Source organism: Heptranchias perlo, chromosome 41 (genome assembly GCF_035084215.1).
Source record: "Heptranchias perlo isolate sHepPer1 chromosome 41, sHepPer1.hap1, whole genome shotgun sequence".
NCBI classification, from domain to species: Eukaryota; Metazoa; Chordata; class Chondrichthyes; order Hexanchiformes; family Hexanchidae; genus Heptranchias; species Heptranchias perlo.
In genome coordinates, this window is record NC_090365.1 from 428176 (window position 1) to 441735 (window position 13560).

At 53.1% G+C, this 13560-nt stretch overlaps 1 protein-coding gene across 3 annotated transcripts in view; it reads right to left on the reverse strand.

Moving 5' to 3' along the window:
* The window catches only part of LOC137305815 (guanine nucleotide-binding protein G(I)/G(S)/G(O) subunit gamma-8-like), a 51943-nt gene that overhangs the window by 11825 nt on the left and 26558 nt on the right, over positions 1-13560 (reverse strand). Inside the window, exon 1 of one of the 3 annotated variants that reach the window (XM_067974741.1) lies at positions 3973-4069. The exons of the other annotated variants lie outside the window; for them this stretch is intronic. The gene's annotated coding sequence lies outside the window, so the exon portion shown is untranslated. Of the gene's footprint in view, positions 1-3972; positions 4070-13560 lie in introns of those variants that run through there. 3 annotated transcript variants of the gene reach the window in all.

Below are 13560 nucleotides of genomic sequence, written 5' to 3' on the forward strand. Positions count from 1 at the left end.
CTGCCACTGGAAACAGTTTCTCCTTATTTACTCTATCAAAACCCCCTCATGATTTTGAACATCTCTATTAAATCTCCCCTTAACCTTCTCTGCTCTAAGGAGAACAACCCCAGCTTCTCCAGTCTCTCCACATAACTGAAGTCCCTCATCCCTGGTACCATTCTAGTAAATCTCCTCTGCACCCTCTCCAATGCCTTGACATCCTTCCTAAAGTGCGGTGCCCAGAATTGGACACAATACTCCAGCTGAGGCCTAACCAGTGATTTATAAAGGTTTAGCACAACTTCCTTGCTTTTGCACTCTACACCTCCAGATCTGAAGTCCCTCATCCCCAGTAGCATTCTGGTAAATCTCTTCCAAAGCCTCATTCTCGAGCAGCTTGTTGCTGAAAGGGGTTAACAAAGTGAGATGTCTTTTTAATTAGTTACAGTTGAAAGGACGAGGCAGATTAAGAGTGTTACAAGCAGCAAGCTATTCCCCAAGCAGGGGCTCCCCTAATTAAAGCTTCCACACACCTGCCATCCACAGGAGCTCAGGAGGAAACTTATAAAAAATGCAGCGATTGGGAGGCTAATTGGCCTAGAGTGTAAGACCGTCCCATTGTGAAGGTCAGGTGAGAAATGTCGCCTTTGAAAGAACAGACACCCTTCGGATGGGGAGCAGGGAGAGTTAGAAATTGAGCTGTACGGTTTTATTTTTTAATTAACTCAAGGAAGTGGCTGGGGTTTGTTGCCCAGCCAATCACCTTTCAACTGTCTGTTTCTTGCAGAGATGAATAAATTAGCATATTAAATAAGGGGGGGTTTGTAACATAACCTCTGACCTGTCCGCCATTGTTGGCTTATTATGTGAAGATTAGTTGTGTTAACAGGTCTGTTAATGGGCGTGAGCCCAGACAGTGGACGCAGGCAGGATATTCAAATGTTAAGGGAAAGTTATCAGTGGGTCTCACTCTCGCCTCTGAGTCAGACGGTCGTGGGTTCGAGTCCCACTCCAGAGACTTGAGCACAAAATCTAGGCTGACTTTCCCAGGGCAATACTGAGGGAGTGCCGCACTGTCGGAGGGTCAGTACTGAGGGAGCGCCGCACTGTCGGAGGGTCAGTACTGAGGGAGTGCCGCACTGTCGGAGGGTCAGTACTGAGGGAACGCCGCACTGTCGGAGGGTCAGTACTGAGGGAGTGCCGCACTGTCGGAGGGTCAGTACTGAGGGAGCGCTGCACTGTCGGAGGGTCAGTACTGAGGGAGTGCTGCACTGTCGGAGGGTCAGTACTGAGGGAGTGCCGCACTGTCGGAGGGTCAGTACTGAGGGAGTGCTGCACTGTCGGAGGGTCAGTACTGAGGGAGCGCTGCACTGTCGGAGGGTCAGTACTGAGGGAGTGCCGCACTGTCGGAGGGTCAGTACTGAGGGAGCGCTGCACTGTCGGAGGGTCAGTACTGAGGGAGTGCCGCACTGTCGGAGGGTCAGTACTGAGGGAGTGCTGCACTGTCGGAGGGTCAGTACTGAGGGAGCGCTGCACTGTCGAGGGTCAATACTGAGGGAGTGCTGCACTGTCGGAGGTGCCGTCTCTCAGATGAGACCTTAAACTTAGGCCCCGTCTGTCCTCTCAGGTGGATGTAAAAGATCCCACTATTTTGAAGAAGAGCAGGGGAGTTCTCCCCAGTGTTCTGGTCAATGTTCATCCCTCAACCAACATCACTAAAACAGATTGTTTGTGGGATCTTGCTGTGCGCAAATTGGCTGCCGCGTTTCCTACATTACAACAGTGGCTGCAGTTCAAAGAGTGTTTCATTGTCTGTAAAGCGCTTTGGGACGTCCTGAGGTGGTGAAAGGTGCTGTAGAAATATAGCAATATGGGTGAACAAACCAACCATTCAGTCACAACACAAGCAACTTGTGTTAGAGAATAAATCGAACAGAGTGTGACAGGGTATCATTGAAAACCAAGTCAGCAGTTTAGTTACCTCAACAGATGAACAGTTAGTAAATGTACAATCAACTCTAACAAGCAGGACTATACCAACCTGCTCCTTCCCCCTGATCTCTCACTAAAGCTGTTTTACCATCTCCCTCGTCTGACTCGATACAAAATAAAACACGAGAATCGTGGGTTTTTTAACTGACTTACCCCCTGCGGACGATGATAGATGTGGATTTGGGGGTGAGAAATGGATTCTGGGGTGATCATCTCAGCGAGCGATCAGTGGGATCAGAGGATGGGTGTGGGGGAAGGGTGGGGGGATGCAGTGAAAGGATGAATTTCTCTGCTCGCTGTCTATCAGACTCCCGGCTGAACCCCCTCCTCACACACGGGTACAAGGGGTCGGAATGGGATCAGGCTCCGTAAACTGCAGAGTGTGGGGTTAATGTCAAACAAAGGATGGAGCTGGGGAGGCGTCCACCTCATTCCTTGGGACATTAGACACGCACACACACAGACACACACACAGACACACAGACACACACACACACACACAGACACACACAGACACACACACACACATAGACACACACACACACACACACACACACAGACACACACAGACACACACACACACATAGACACACACACACACACACACACACACAGACACACACAGACACACACACACACATAGACACACACACACACACACACACACACAGACACACACACACACACACACACACACAGACACACACAGACACACACACACACATAGACACACACACACACACACACACAGACACACACAGACACAGACACACACACACACAGACACACACAGACACACACAGACACAGACACACACACAGACACACACACACACAGACACACACAGACACACACACACACATAGACACACACAGACACACACATAGACACACACAGACACACACACACACATAGACACACACAGACACACACACACACACAGACACACACAGACACACACATAGACACAAATAGACACACACACACATAGACACGCACACACACAGACACACACACACACATAGACACACACAGACACACACATAGACACACATAGACACACATAGACACACACACACACAGACACACACACACAGACACACACATAGACACACACACACACATAGACACGCACACACACAGACACACACATAGACACACACACACACACATAGACACACACACATAGACACACACACACACATAGACACACACACAGACACACACAGACACATAGACACACACACAGACACACATAGACACACACACAGACACACATAGACACACAGACACACACACAGATAGACACACACACACACAGACACACACACACACATAGACACACACAGACACACACATAGACACACATAGACACACATAGACACACACACACACAGACACACACACACAGACACACACATAGACACACACACACACATAGACACGCACACACACAGACACACACACACAGACACACACATAGACACACACACACACACATAGACACACACACATAGACACACACACACACATAGACACACACACAGACACACACAGACACATAGACACACACACAGACACACATAGACACACACACAGACACACATAGACACACAGACACACACACAGATAGACACACACACAGACACACACACACACACACACACAGTCACACATAGACACATACACATAGACACACACACACCATTGACACATACACTCGTGCACACACACACTCGTGCACACACTCTTCCTACACCGACTGACCAAAACTGGGCACTTTTTTTCCCTCTCCTGTCCGATAAGAAGACAAAAATCTCCAAACGTTATAGAAAATGCCACACTCCATGTGTAGTCAGAACCCAGCACACATGGAACAGGATTCAGACTAATCTCAGTGAGTGCGAGGTGAACTCCACTTCTTTCAAAAACATTGGCTGCATAACCAGAGAACGTTTAAGTTTCCAGAATGAAATGTTGAGTACAGATTCCACCTACCTGCCCAGAGATGGTGATCAGTGACAGCCCCTGTGTCTCCCGGTGAAAGTGAGAAAGTGCAGGAGCAGGCGGTAAGTTAGCGACTGAGTCAGTAGGAAGTCCACAGAGACAAAGAGAATCCCCTCCCATTGCTCATATCATCAGCTCCATCCCTGTAGGACAGAGCTGTCACATAGCCTCACACACACACACGCACACACAAACAAACACGCACGCACAAACACACAAACGCACACACACACACAAACACACACACAAACGCGCACACACACGCGCACACACACACACACAAACACACACACAAACGCGCACACACACGCGCACACACACACAAACACACACACACACACGCACAAACACACACACACAAACGCACACACAAACACACAAACACGCACACACAAACGCACACACAAACACACACACAAACGCACACACAAACACACACACACACAAACACACACACAAACGCACACACAAACACACAAACACACACACAAACGCACACACAAACACACACACACACAAACACACACACAAACACACACACACACACGCACAAACACACACACACAAACGCACACACAAACACACACACACACACAAACACACACACACACAAACACACACACACACACACACAAACGCACACACACACACACACACACACGCACACACACACACACACACACACGCACACACACACGCACAAACACACACACAAACGCACGCACACACTGCACTTGCTGTCGGAGGCCTCTCCTACTCTCTGTTTCTGATCTCCTCAGGCAGCGCTGTCCATTTTATTTAATATTGCGAGACCAAGGTAAAGGGACTAGACCCGTGGAGCAGGACACCACCATCGAGTTGCCAACTCTCCAGGATTGCCCTCGAATCTTCAGGAATTAAAGATTAATCTCCAGGACTCTCGCTGTGAACAACACCGGGAAAAAATCATAGCTCCATTTAAAAAAAAATTGTGCTTTGTTTCATTTTCTTTGAACTCTTTTGTTTATTAGTTTATAAAAATATTGGAGATTGATAAAAAACAAAGGGCTGTCTGACTGACAGTCAACAATCATCCAATCAGGTAACAAAGAGTCTGTTCGCTTTCTGATTGGCCGTAGAAAAGGCGGGGTGTCGTGAGGATGGATGTGTAAGGTGACCAATGGCGGGAGAGTGGGGGCAGGAGGTCATGTGATGAAACCTCCAGGAATACGTCCAACCAGAATTGGCAACCCCAACATCACCAGCCAGCCATGGAATAAATGAAATAAGTCAAGATATTAGTAATTAGGTGACACTAAGGTTGATCTTTAAAAGCCTGTAGATCAGAGGAGGGAGGAAGGTGAGGAGTTCCCAGCTTTGAGGTCCTGGGAAAGAGTGAGTTAGTGTGGGAGACGGAGCAAAGACTCTTCAGTTCAACACAATGAGGAAGGGGATGGATATTTGGGGCTTAGGAAGAACAAGAGAATAAAGTTCATAAGAACAACGTCCCATAGTAAGAGTGATAAACTGGAAAGAGAGAGTTGGATTGTGACTCTCATTTGTATCTGCAAATCTGCTTTTCTGGCCGGCCTCCCATCTTCCACCCTCCAGAAACTTGAGCTCATCCAAAACTCTACTGCCCGTATCCCAACTCGCACCAAGTCCTGTTCACCCCTCACCCCGTGCTCGCTGACCTACATTGGCTCCCGGTCCAGGTTCGCCTCGAATTTAAAATTCCCAAATCCCTCCGTGGCCTCGCCCCCTCCCTATCTCTGTAACCTCCTCCAGCCCCACAACCCTCCGAGATCTCTGCGCTCCTCCAATTCTGGCCTCTTGCAGATCCCCGATTTCCATCGCTCCACCATTGGCGGCCGTGCCTTCAGCTGCCTCGGCCCTAAGCTCTGGAATTCCCTCCCTAAACCTCTCCGTCTCTCTTTCCTTATTTAAGACGCTCCTTAAAACCTACCTCTTTGACCAAGCTTTTGATCACCTGTCCTAATATCTCCTTATGTGGCTCGGTGTCAAATTCTGTCTGATTTACCCTCCTGTGAAGCGCCTTGGACGTTTCACTATGTTAAGGGCACTATATAAATGCAAGTTGTTGTTGTTGTGTTAGGAGATCCCTCCGGAAATTCCAGGTGTGTTTTGAACCTGTTCCCCTCATGCTGTTATATATTAATTTCCAGCAGAGGGCACTTGCTTTACATTTTCCGCTCATGTAGATAAGATTTAGGCTCAGTGCTTTGCCCCTGGGTGTCGACCTGCACCTGTCAGCTCCGGCTGTCAGATAAAGACACGTGTAATAATTCTGGGATGAACTGCAAAATCTAACTAGGCCCCCAATGGCCTTCAGTGGGTTGAGGCTTCAGTGCTGAGCTATACAGAGGTGGATAGGTTGAGTTAGCCGATCCGTGCAACCGGCCTCGAAATCCTCAAACTAAACAGGTAATTAAATGAGCCAAGTATATCCTGCTCCTGATCGCTATCCTGAGGGCCCCCTTGCTGTAAAGTACCTGTGTGTCAGATGAGGACAGGATCAGAGATAGGATCAGGCTCGGCCGTGATGCCTCTGCAGTCGAATAGTCCGCCAACAATTGTGCTCGAAACGGAGAATTGTCATTAAAATGTTTTGATGAGTCATTGACTGTTGTTACATTTGCTGTGAATCAGCGTAGATCAGACAGTGCTGGTGCTAACAGAGCTCGGTGTTCTGGAAAGGAAAGTAGAGTAGCCACTGGCAATGGGGATAGGCGTGGAGTCCAGGAGGGGTCCGGTGGGAGGAAAGGAGGGGGGGGAGTCCGGGTCAGGGGTGGTCCCGACTTTCCCTCGCGGAGCATTCCCGCTCTCCCTGGCCCCACAGTGGAGAGTTTATCCATCCTGAGGCCTCGTCCACCTTCCCGGCAGCTCACGACTCCTCTTCAGCCGAGCGACTCAGGCCTGGGTTAAAATCGGTTTAAAATTGCAGTCGGGTCCCGATGACATCATCGGACCCTGATCTGCATATTTAAAAAAGGACCCCCTTTTGGTGGCTGGCTTTGGGTGGGAGGCTTGGCCGCCTAGCTAGAGGCCTGAGTAAAAATGGTAGTAGGCAGGGTTTGGGCAGCATTCGTACAGAGAGCGGGGTAAGTAACTCGAGGACATTGTAACTGCTCACCCGCCCGCTTTCTGCTCGAGGTTCGGGTTAAAATCATCCCCGATACTCTGCCACGACTGTCGTGCACTGAGAGAAGCATTAGAAAGAAAGAAAGACTTGCATTTATTTAGCAACTTTCACGACCTCAAGGCAAAGCACTTTACAGCCAATGAAGTACTTTTTTGAAGTGTAGTCACTGTTGTAATGTAGGAAATGCGGCAGCCAATTTGCGCACAGCAAGATCCCACAAACAGCAATGAGAAATTAGCAGATAATCTGTTTTTTAGTGATGTTGGTTGAGGGATAAATATTGGCCCAGGACACCAGGAGAACCCCCTGCTCTTCTTCGAATTACCCCAGGCAGAATAGTATGGAAACTGAATGAGGAGTTGTGTATAATGAGGATATATGAAAAAGTGGTTTGGTCCATCAGAAAAATCAAAATTATTCTGGTTTCCAGTGTGAGCCTGTTTACTGTTAATAAGATCTTCATCTTCAGCAGGCCAGTCGCAGCCTGCTCATTCTTATGTCATTCACACACATGGCCAGCAGAAGGTAGCATCGTGCAGAGAATCGTCCAAAGACACCCTGCATCATGAAAAGGGAAAGTGGCATCGTAGAGAGAGCGGGGTCATACAGAGAGCGGGGTCGTAGAGAGAGCGGGGTCGTACAGAGAGCGGGGTCGTAGAGAGAGCGGGGTCGTAGAGAGAGTGGGGTCATACAGGGAGTGAGGTCGTACAGAGAGTGGGATTGTACAGAGAGTGGGGTCATACAGGGAGTGGGGTCGTACAGGGAGAGTGGGGTCGTACAGAGAGTGGGATCATACAGGGAGGGGTCGTAGAGAGAGTGGAGTCGTACAGGGAGTGAGGTTGTACAGAGAGTGGGATCGTAGAGAGAATGGGGTCGTACAGGGAGTGGGGTCGTACAGAGAGTGGGGTCGTAGAGAGAATGGGGTCGTACAGGGAGTGGGGTCGTACAGAGAGTGGGGTCGTAGAGAGAATGGGGTCGTACAGGGAGTGGGGTCGTAGAGAGAATGGGGTCGTACAGGGAGTGAGGTCGTACAGAGAGTGGGGTCGTAGAGAGAATGGGGTCGTACAGGGAGTGGGGTCGTAGAGAGAATGGGGTCGTACAGGGAGTGAGGTCGTACAGAGAGTGGGGTCGTACAGGGAGTGGGATCGTACAGGGAGTGGGGTCGTACAGGGAGTGGGGTCGTACAGGGAGAGTGGGGTCGTACAGAGAGTGGGATCATACAGGGAGGGGTCGTAGAGAGAGTGGAGTCGTACAGGGAGTGGGATCGTACAGGGAGTGGGGTCGTACAGAGAGTGGGATCGTACAGGGAGTGGGGTCGTACAGGGAGTGGAGTCGTAGAGAGAGTGGGGTCGTACAGAGAGTGGGGTCGTACAGGGAGTGGGGTCGTACAGAGAGTGGAGTCGTACAGGCAGTGGGATCGTACAGGGAGTGGGGTCGTACAGGGAGTGGGGTCGTAAAGAGAGTGGGGTCGTACAGAGAGTGGGGTCGTACAGGGAGTGGGGTCGTAGAGAGATTGGTATCGTACAGGGAGTGGTATCGTACAGAGAGTGGGGTCGTATAGGCAGTGGGATCGTACAGGGAGTGGGGTCGTACAGGGAGTGGGGTCGTACAGAGGGTGGGGTCTTAGAGAGAGTGGGGTTGTACAGGGAGTGGGGTTGTACAGGGAGTGAGGTTGTACAGAGAGTGGGATCGTAGAGAGAATGGGGTCGTACAGGAAGTGGGGTCGTACAGAGAGTGGGGTCATACAGGGAGTGGGGTCGTACAGGGAGAGTGGGGTCGGACAGAGAGTGGGATCATACAGGGAGGGGTCGTAGAGAGAGTGGGGTCATACCGGGAGTGAGGTTGTACAGAGAGTGGGATCGTAGAGAGAATGGGGTCGTACAGGGAGTGGGGTCGTACAGAGAGTGGGGTCGTACAGGGAGTGGGGTCGTAGAGAGAATGGGGTCGTACAGGGAGTGAGGTCGTACAGAGAGTGGGGTCGTACAGGGAGTGGGATCGTACAGGGAGTGGGGTCGTACAGGGAGTGGGGTCGTACAGGGAGAGTGGGGTCGTACAGAGAGTGGGATCATACAGGGAGGGGTCGTAGAGAGAGTGGAGTCGTACAGGGAGTGGGATCGTACAGGGAGTGGGGTCGTACAGGGAGTGGGGTCGTACAGGGAGTGGGATCGTACAGAGAGTGGGGTCGTACAGAGAGTGGGGTCGTACAGAGAGTGGGGTCGTACAGAGAATGGGGTCGTATAGAGAGTGGGGTCGTACAGGGAGTGGGGTCGTACAGGGAGTGGTATCGTACAGAGAGTGGGGTCGTACAGAGAGTGGGGTCGTACAGAGAGTGGGGTCGTACAGAGAGTGGGGTCGTACAGGGAGTGGGATCGTATAGAGAGTGGGGTCGTACAGGGAGTGGGGTCGTACAGGGAGTGGGGTTGTACAGGGAGTGGGGTCATAGAGAGAGTGGGATCGTACAGGGAGTGGGATCGTACAGGGTGTGGGGTCGTACAGGGAGTGGGGTCGGACAGGGAGTGGGGTCGTACAGGGAGTGGGGTCGAAGAGAGAGTTGTATCGTACAGGGAGTGGTATTGTACAGAGATTGGGATCGTACAGGGAGTGGGGTCGTACAGGGAGTGGGGTCGTAGAGAGAGTGGGGTCGTACAGAGAGTGGGGTCGTACAGAGAGTGGGGTCGTACAGGGAGTGGGGTCGTAGAGAGATTGGTATCGTACAGGGAGTGGGATCGTACAGGGAGTGGGGTCGTACAGGGAGTGGGATCGTACAGAGAGTGGGGTCGTACAGGGAGTGGGATCGTACAGGGAGTGGTATCGTACAGAGAGTGGGATCGTACAGGGAGTGGGATCGTACAGGGAGAGTGGGGTCGTACAGAGAGTGGGATCATACAGGGAGTGGGATCGTACAGGGAGTGGGGTCGTACAGGGAGTGGGATCGTACAGGGAGTGGGGTCGTACAGGGAGTGGGATCGTACAGGGAGTGGGATCGTACAGGGAGTGGGATCGTACAGGGAGTGGGGTCGTACAGGGAGAGTGGGGTCGTACAGAGAGTGGGATCATACAGGGAGGGGTCGTAGAGAGAGTGGAGTCGTACAGGGAGTGGGATCGTACAGGGAGTGGGGTCGTACAGAGAGTGGGATCGTACAGGGAGTGGGGTCGTACAGAGAGTGGGGTCGTACAGAGAGTGGGGTCGTACAGGGAGTGGGGTCGTACAGGGAGTGGTATCGTACAGAGAGTGGGGTCGTACAGGGAGTGGGGTCGTACAGAGAGTGGGGTCGTACAGAGAGTGGGGTCGTACAGGGAGTGGGGTCGTACAGGGAGTGGGATCGTATAGAGAGTGGGGTCGTACAGGGAGTGGGGTCGTACGGAGAGTGGGGTCGTACAGGGAGTGGGGTCGTAGAGAGAGTGGGATCGTACAGGGAGTGGGATCGTACAGGGAGTGTGGTCGTACAGGGAGTGGGGTCGTACAGGGTGTGGGGTCGTACAGGGAGTGGGATCGTACAGGGTGTGGGGTTGTACAGGGAGTGGGGTCGGACAGGGAGTGGGGTCGGACAGGGAGTGGGGTCGTACAGGGAGTGGGATCGTACAGGGTGTGGGGTCGTACAGGGAGTGGGATCGTACAGGGTGTGGGGTCGTACAGGGAGTGGGGTCGTAGAGAGAGTGGGGTCGTACAGAGAGTGGGGTCGTACAGAGAGTGGGGTCGTACAGGGAGTGGGGTCGTAGAGAGATTGGTATCGTACAGGGAGTGGGATCGTACAGGGTGTGGGGTCGTACAGGGAGTGGGGTCGTAGAGAGAGTGGGGTCGTACAGAGAGTGGGGTCGTACAGAGAGTGGGGTCGTACAGGGAGTGGGGTCGTAGAGAGATTGGTATCGTACAGGGAGTGGGATCGTACAGGGAGTGGGGTCGTACAGAGAGTGGGGTCGTACAGGGAGTGGGGTCGTACAGGGAGTGGGGTCGTACAGGGAGTGGGGTCGTAGAGAGATTGGTATCGTACAGGGAGTGGGGTCGTACAGGGAGTGGTATCGTACAGGGAGTGGGGTCGTACACGGAGTGGGGTCGTACAGGGAGTGGGATCGTAGAGAGAGTGGGGTCGTACAGGGAGTGGGGTCGTACAGGGAGTGGGGTCGTATAGGGAGTGGGATCATACAGGGAGTGGGGTCGTACAGGGAGTGGGGTCGTACAGAGGGTGGGATCGTACAGAGAGTGGGGTCTTAGAGAGAGTGGGGTTGTACAGGGAGTGGGGTCGTACAGACAGTGGGGTCGTAGAGAGAGTGGGGTCGTACAGGGAGTGGGGTCGTACAGAGAGTGGGATCGTACAGGGAGTGGGATCTTACAGAGAGTGGGATCGTACAGAGAGTGGGGTCGTACAGGGAGTGGGATCGTACAGGGAGTGGGGTCGTATAGGGAGTGGGGTCGTACAGAGAGTGGGATGGTACAGGGAGTGGGGTCGTACAGGGAGTGGGGTCGTATAGGGAGTGGGATGGTACAGGGAGTGGGGTCGTACAGGGAGTGGGGTCGTACAGAGAGTGGGGTCGTACAGAGAGTGGGGTCGTACAGAGAGTGGTATCGTACAGAGAGTGGGGTCGTACAGGGAGTGGGGTCGTACAGAGAGTGGGGTCGTACAGAGAGTGGGATCGTACAGGGAGTGGGATCGTACAGGGAGAATGGGGTCGTACAGAGCGTGGGATCATACAGGGAGTGGGATCGTACAGGGAGTGGGGTCGTACAGGGAGTGGGATCGTACAGAGAGTGGGGTCGTACAGGGAGTGGGATCGTACAGGGAGTGGGATCGTACAGGGAGTGGGATCGTACAGGGAGTGGGGTCGTACAGGGAGAGTGGGGTCGTACAGAGAGTGGGATCGTACAGGGAGTGGGGTCGTACAGAGAGTGGGGTCGTAGAGAGAGTGGGGTCGTACAGAGAGTGGGGTCGTACAGAGAGTGGGGTCGTATAGAGAGTGGGGTCGTACAGGGAGTGGGGTCGTACAGGGAGTGGGGTCGTACAGGGAGTGGTATCGTACAGAGAGTGGGGTCGTACAGGGAGTGGGGTCGTACAGAGAGTGGGGTCGTACAGAGAGTGGGGTCGTACAGGGAGTGGGGTCGTACAGGGAGTGGGATCGTATAGAGAGTGGGGTCGTACAGGGAGTGGGGTCGTAGAGAGAGTGGGATCGTACAGGGAGTGGGATCGTACAGGGAGTGTGGTCGTACAGGGAGTGGGGTCGTACAGGGTGTGGGGTCGTACAGGGAGTGGGATCGTACAGGGTGTGGGGTCGTACAGGGAGTGGGGTCGGACAGGGAGTGGGGTCGGACAGGGAGTGGGGTCGTACAGGGAGTGGGATCGTACAGGGTGTGGGGTCGTACAGGGAGTGGGATCGTACAGGGCGTGGGGTCGTACAGGGAGTGGGGTCGTAGAGAGAGTGGGGTCGTACAGAGAGTGGGGTCGTACAGAGAGTGGGGTCGTACAGGGAGTGGGGTCGTAGAGAGATTGGTATCGTACAGGGAGTGGGATCGTACAGGGTGTGGGGTCGTACAGGGAGTGGGGTCGTACAGAGAGTGGGGTCGTACAGAGAGTGGGGTCGTACAGGGAGTGGGGTCGTACAGGGAGTGGGGTCGTAGAGAGATTGGTATCGTACAGGGAGTGGGATCGTACAGAGAGTGGGGTCGTACAGGGAGTGGGGTCGTACAGGGAGTGGGGTCGTACAGGGAGTGGGGTCGTAGAGAGATTGGTATCGTACAGGGAGTGGGGTCGTACAGGGAGTGGTATCGTACAGGGAGTGGGGTCGTACACGGAGTGGGGTCGTACAGGGAGTGGGATCGTAGAGAGAGTGGGGTCGTACAGGGAGTGGGGTCGTACAGGGAGTGGGGTCGTATAGGGAGTGGGATCATACAGGGAGTGGGGTCGTACAGGGAGTGGGGTCGTACAGAGGGTGGGATCGTACAGAGAGTGGGGTCTTAGAGAGAGTGGGGTTGTACAGGGAGTGGGGTCGTACAGACAGTGGGGTCGTAGAGAGAGTGGGGTCGTACAGGGAGTGGGGTCGTACAGAGAGTGGGATCGTACAGGGAGTGGGATCTTACAGAGAGTGGGATCGTACAGAGAGTGGGGTCGTACAGGGAGTGGGATCGTACAGGGAGTGGGATCGTATAGGGAGTGGGGTCGTACAGAGAGTGGGATGGTACAGGGAGTGGGGTCGTACAGGGAGTGGGGTCGTAGAGAGAGTGGGGTCGTACAGAGAGTGGGGTCGTACAGAGAGTGGGGTCGTACAGAGAGTGGTATCGTACAGAGAGTGGGGTCGTACAGGGAGTGGGGTCGTACAGAGAGTGGGGTCGTACAGAGAGTGGGATCGTACAGAGAGTGGGGTGGTACAGGGAGTGGGGTCGTACAGAGAGTGGAGTCGTACAGGCAGTGGGATCGTACAGGGAGTGGGGTCGTACAGGGAGTGGG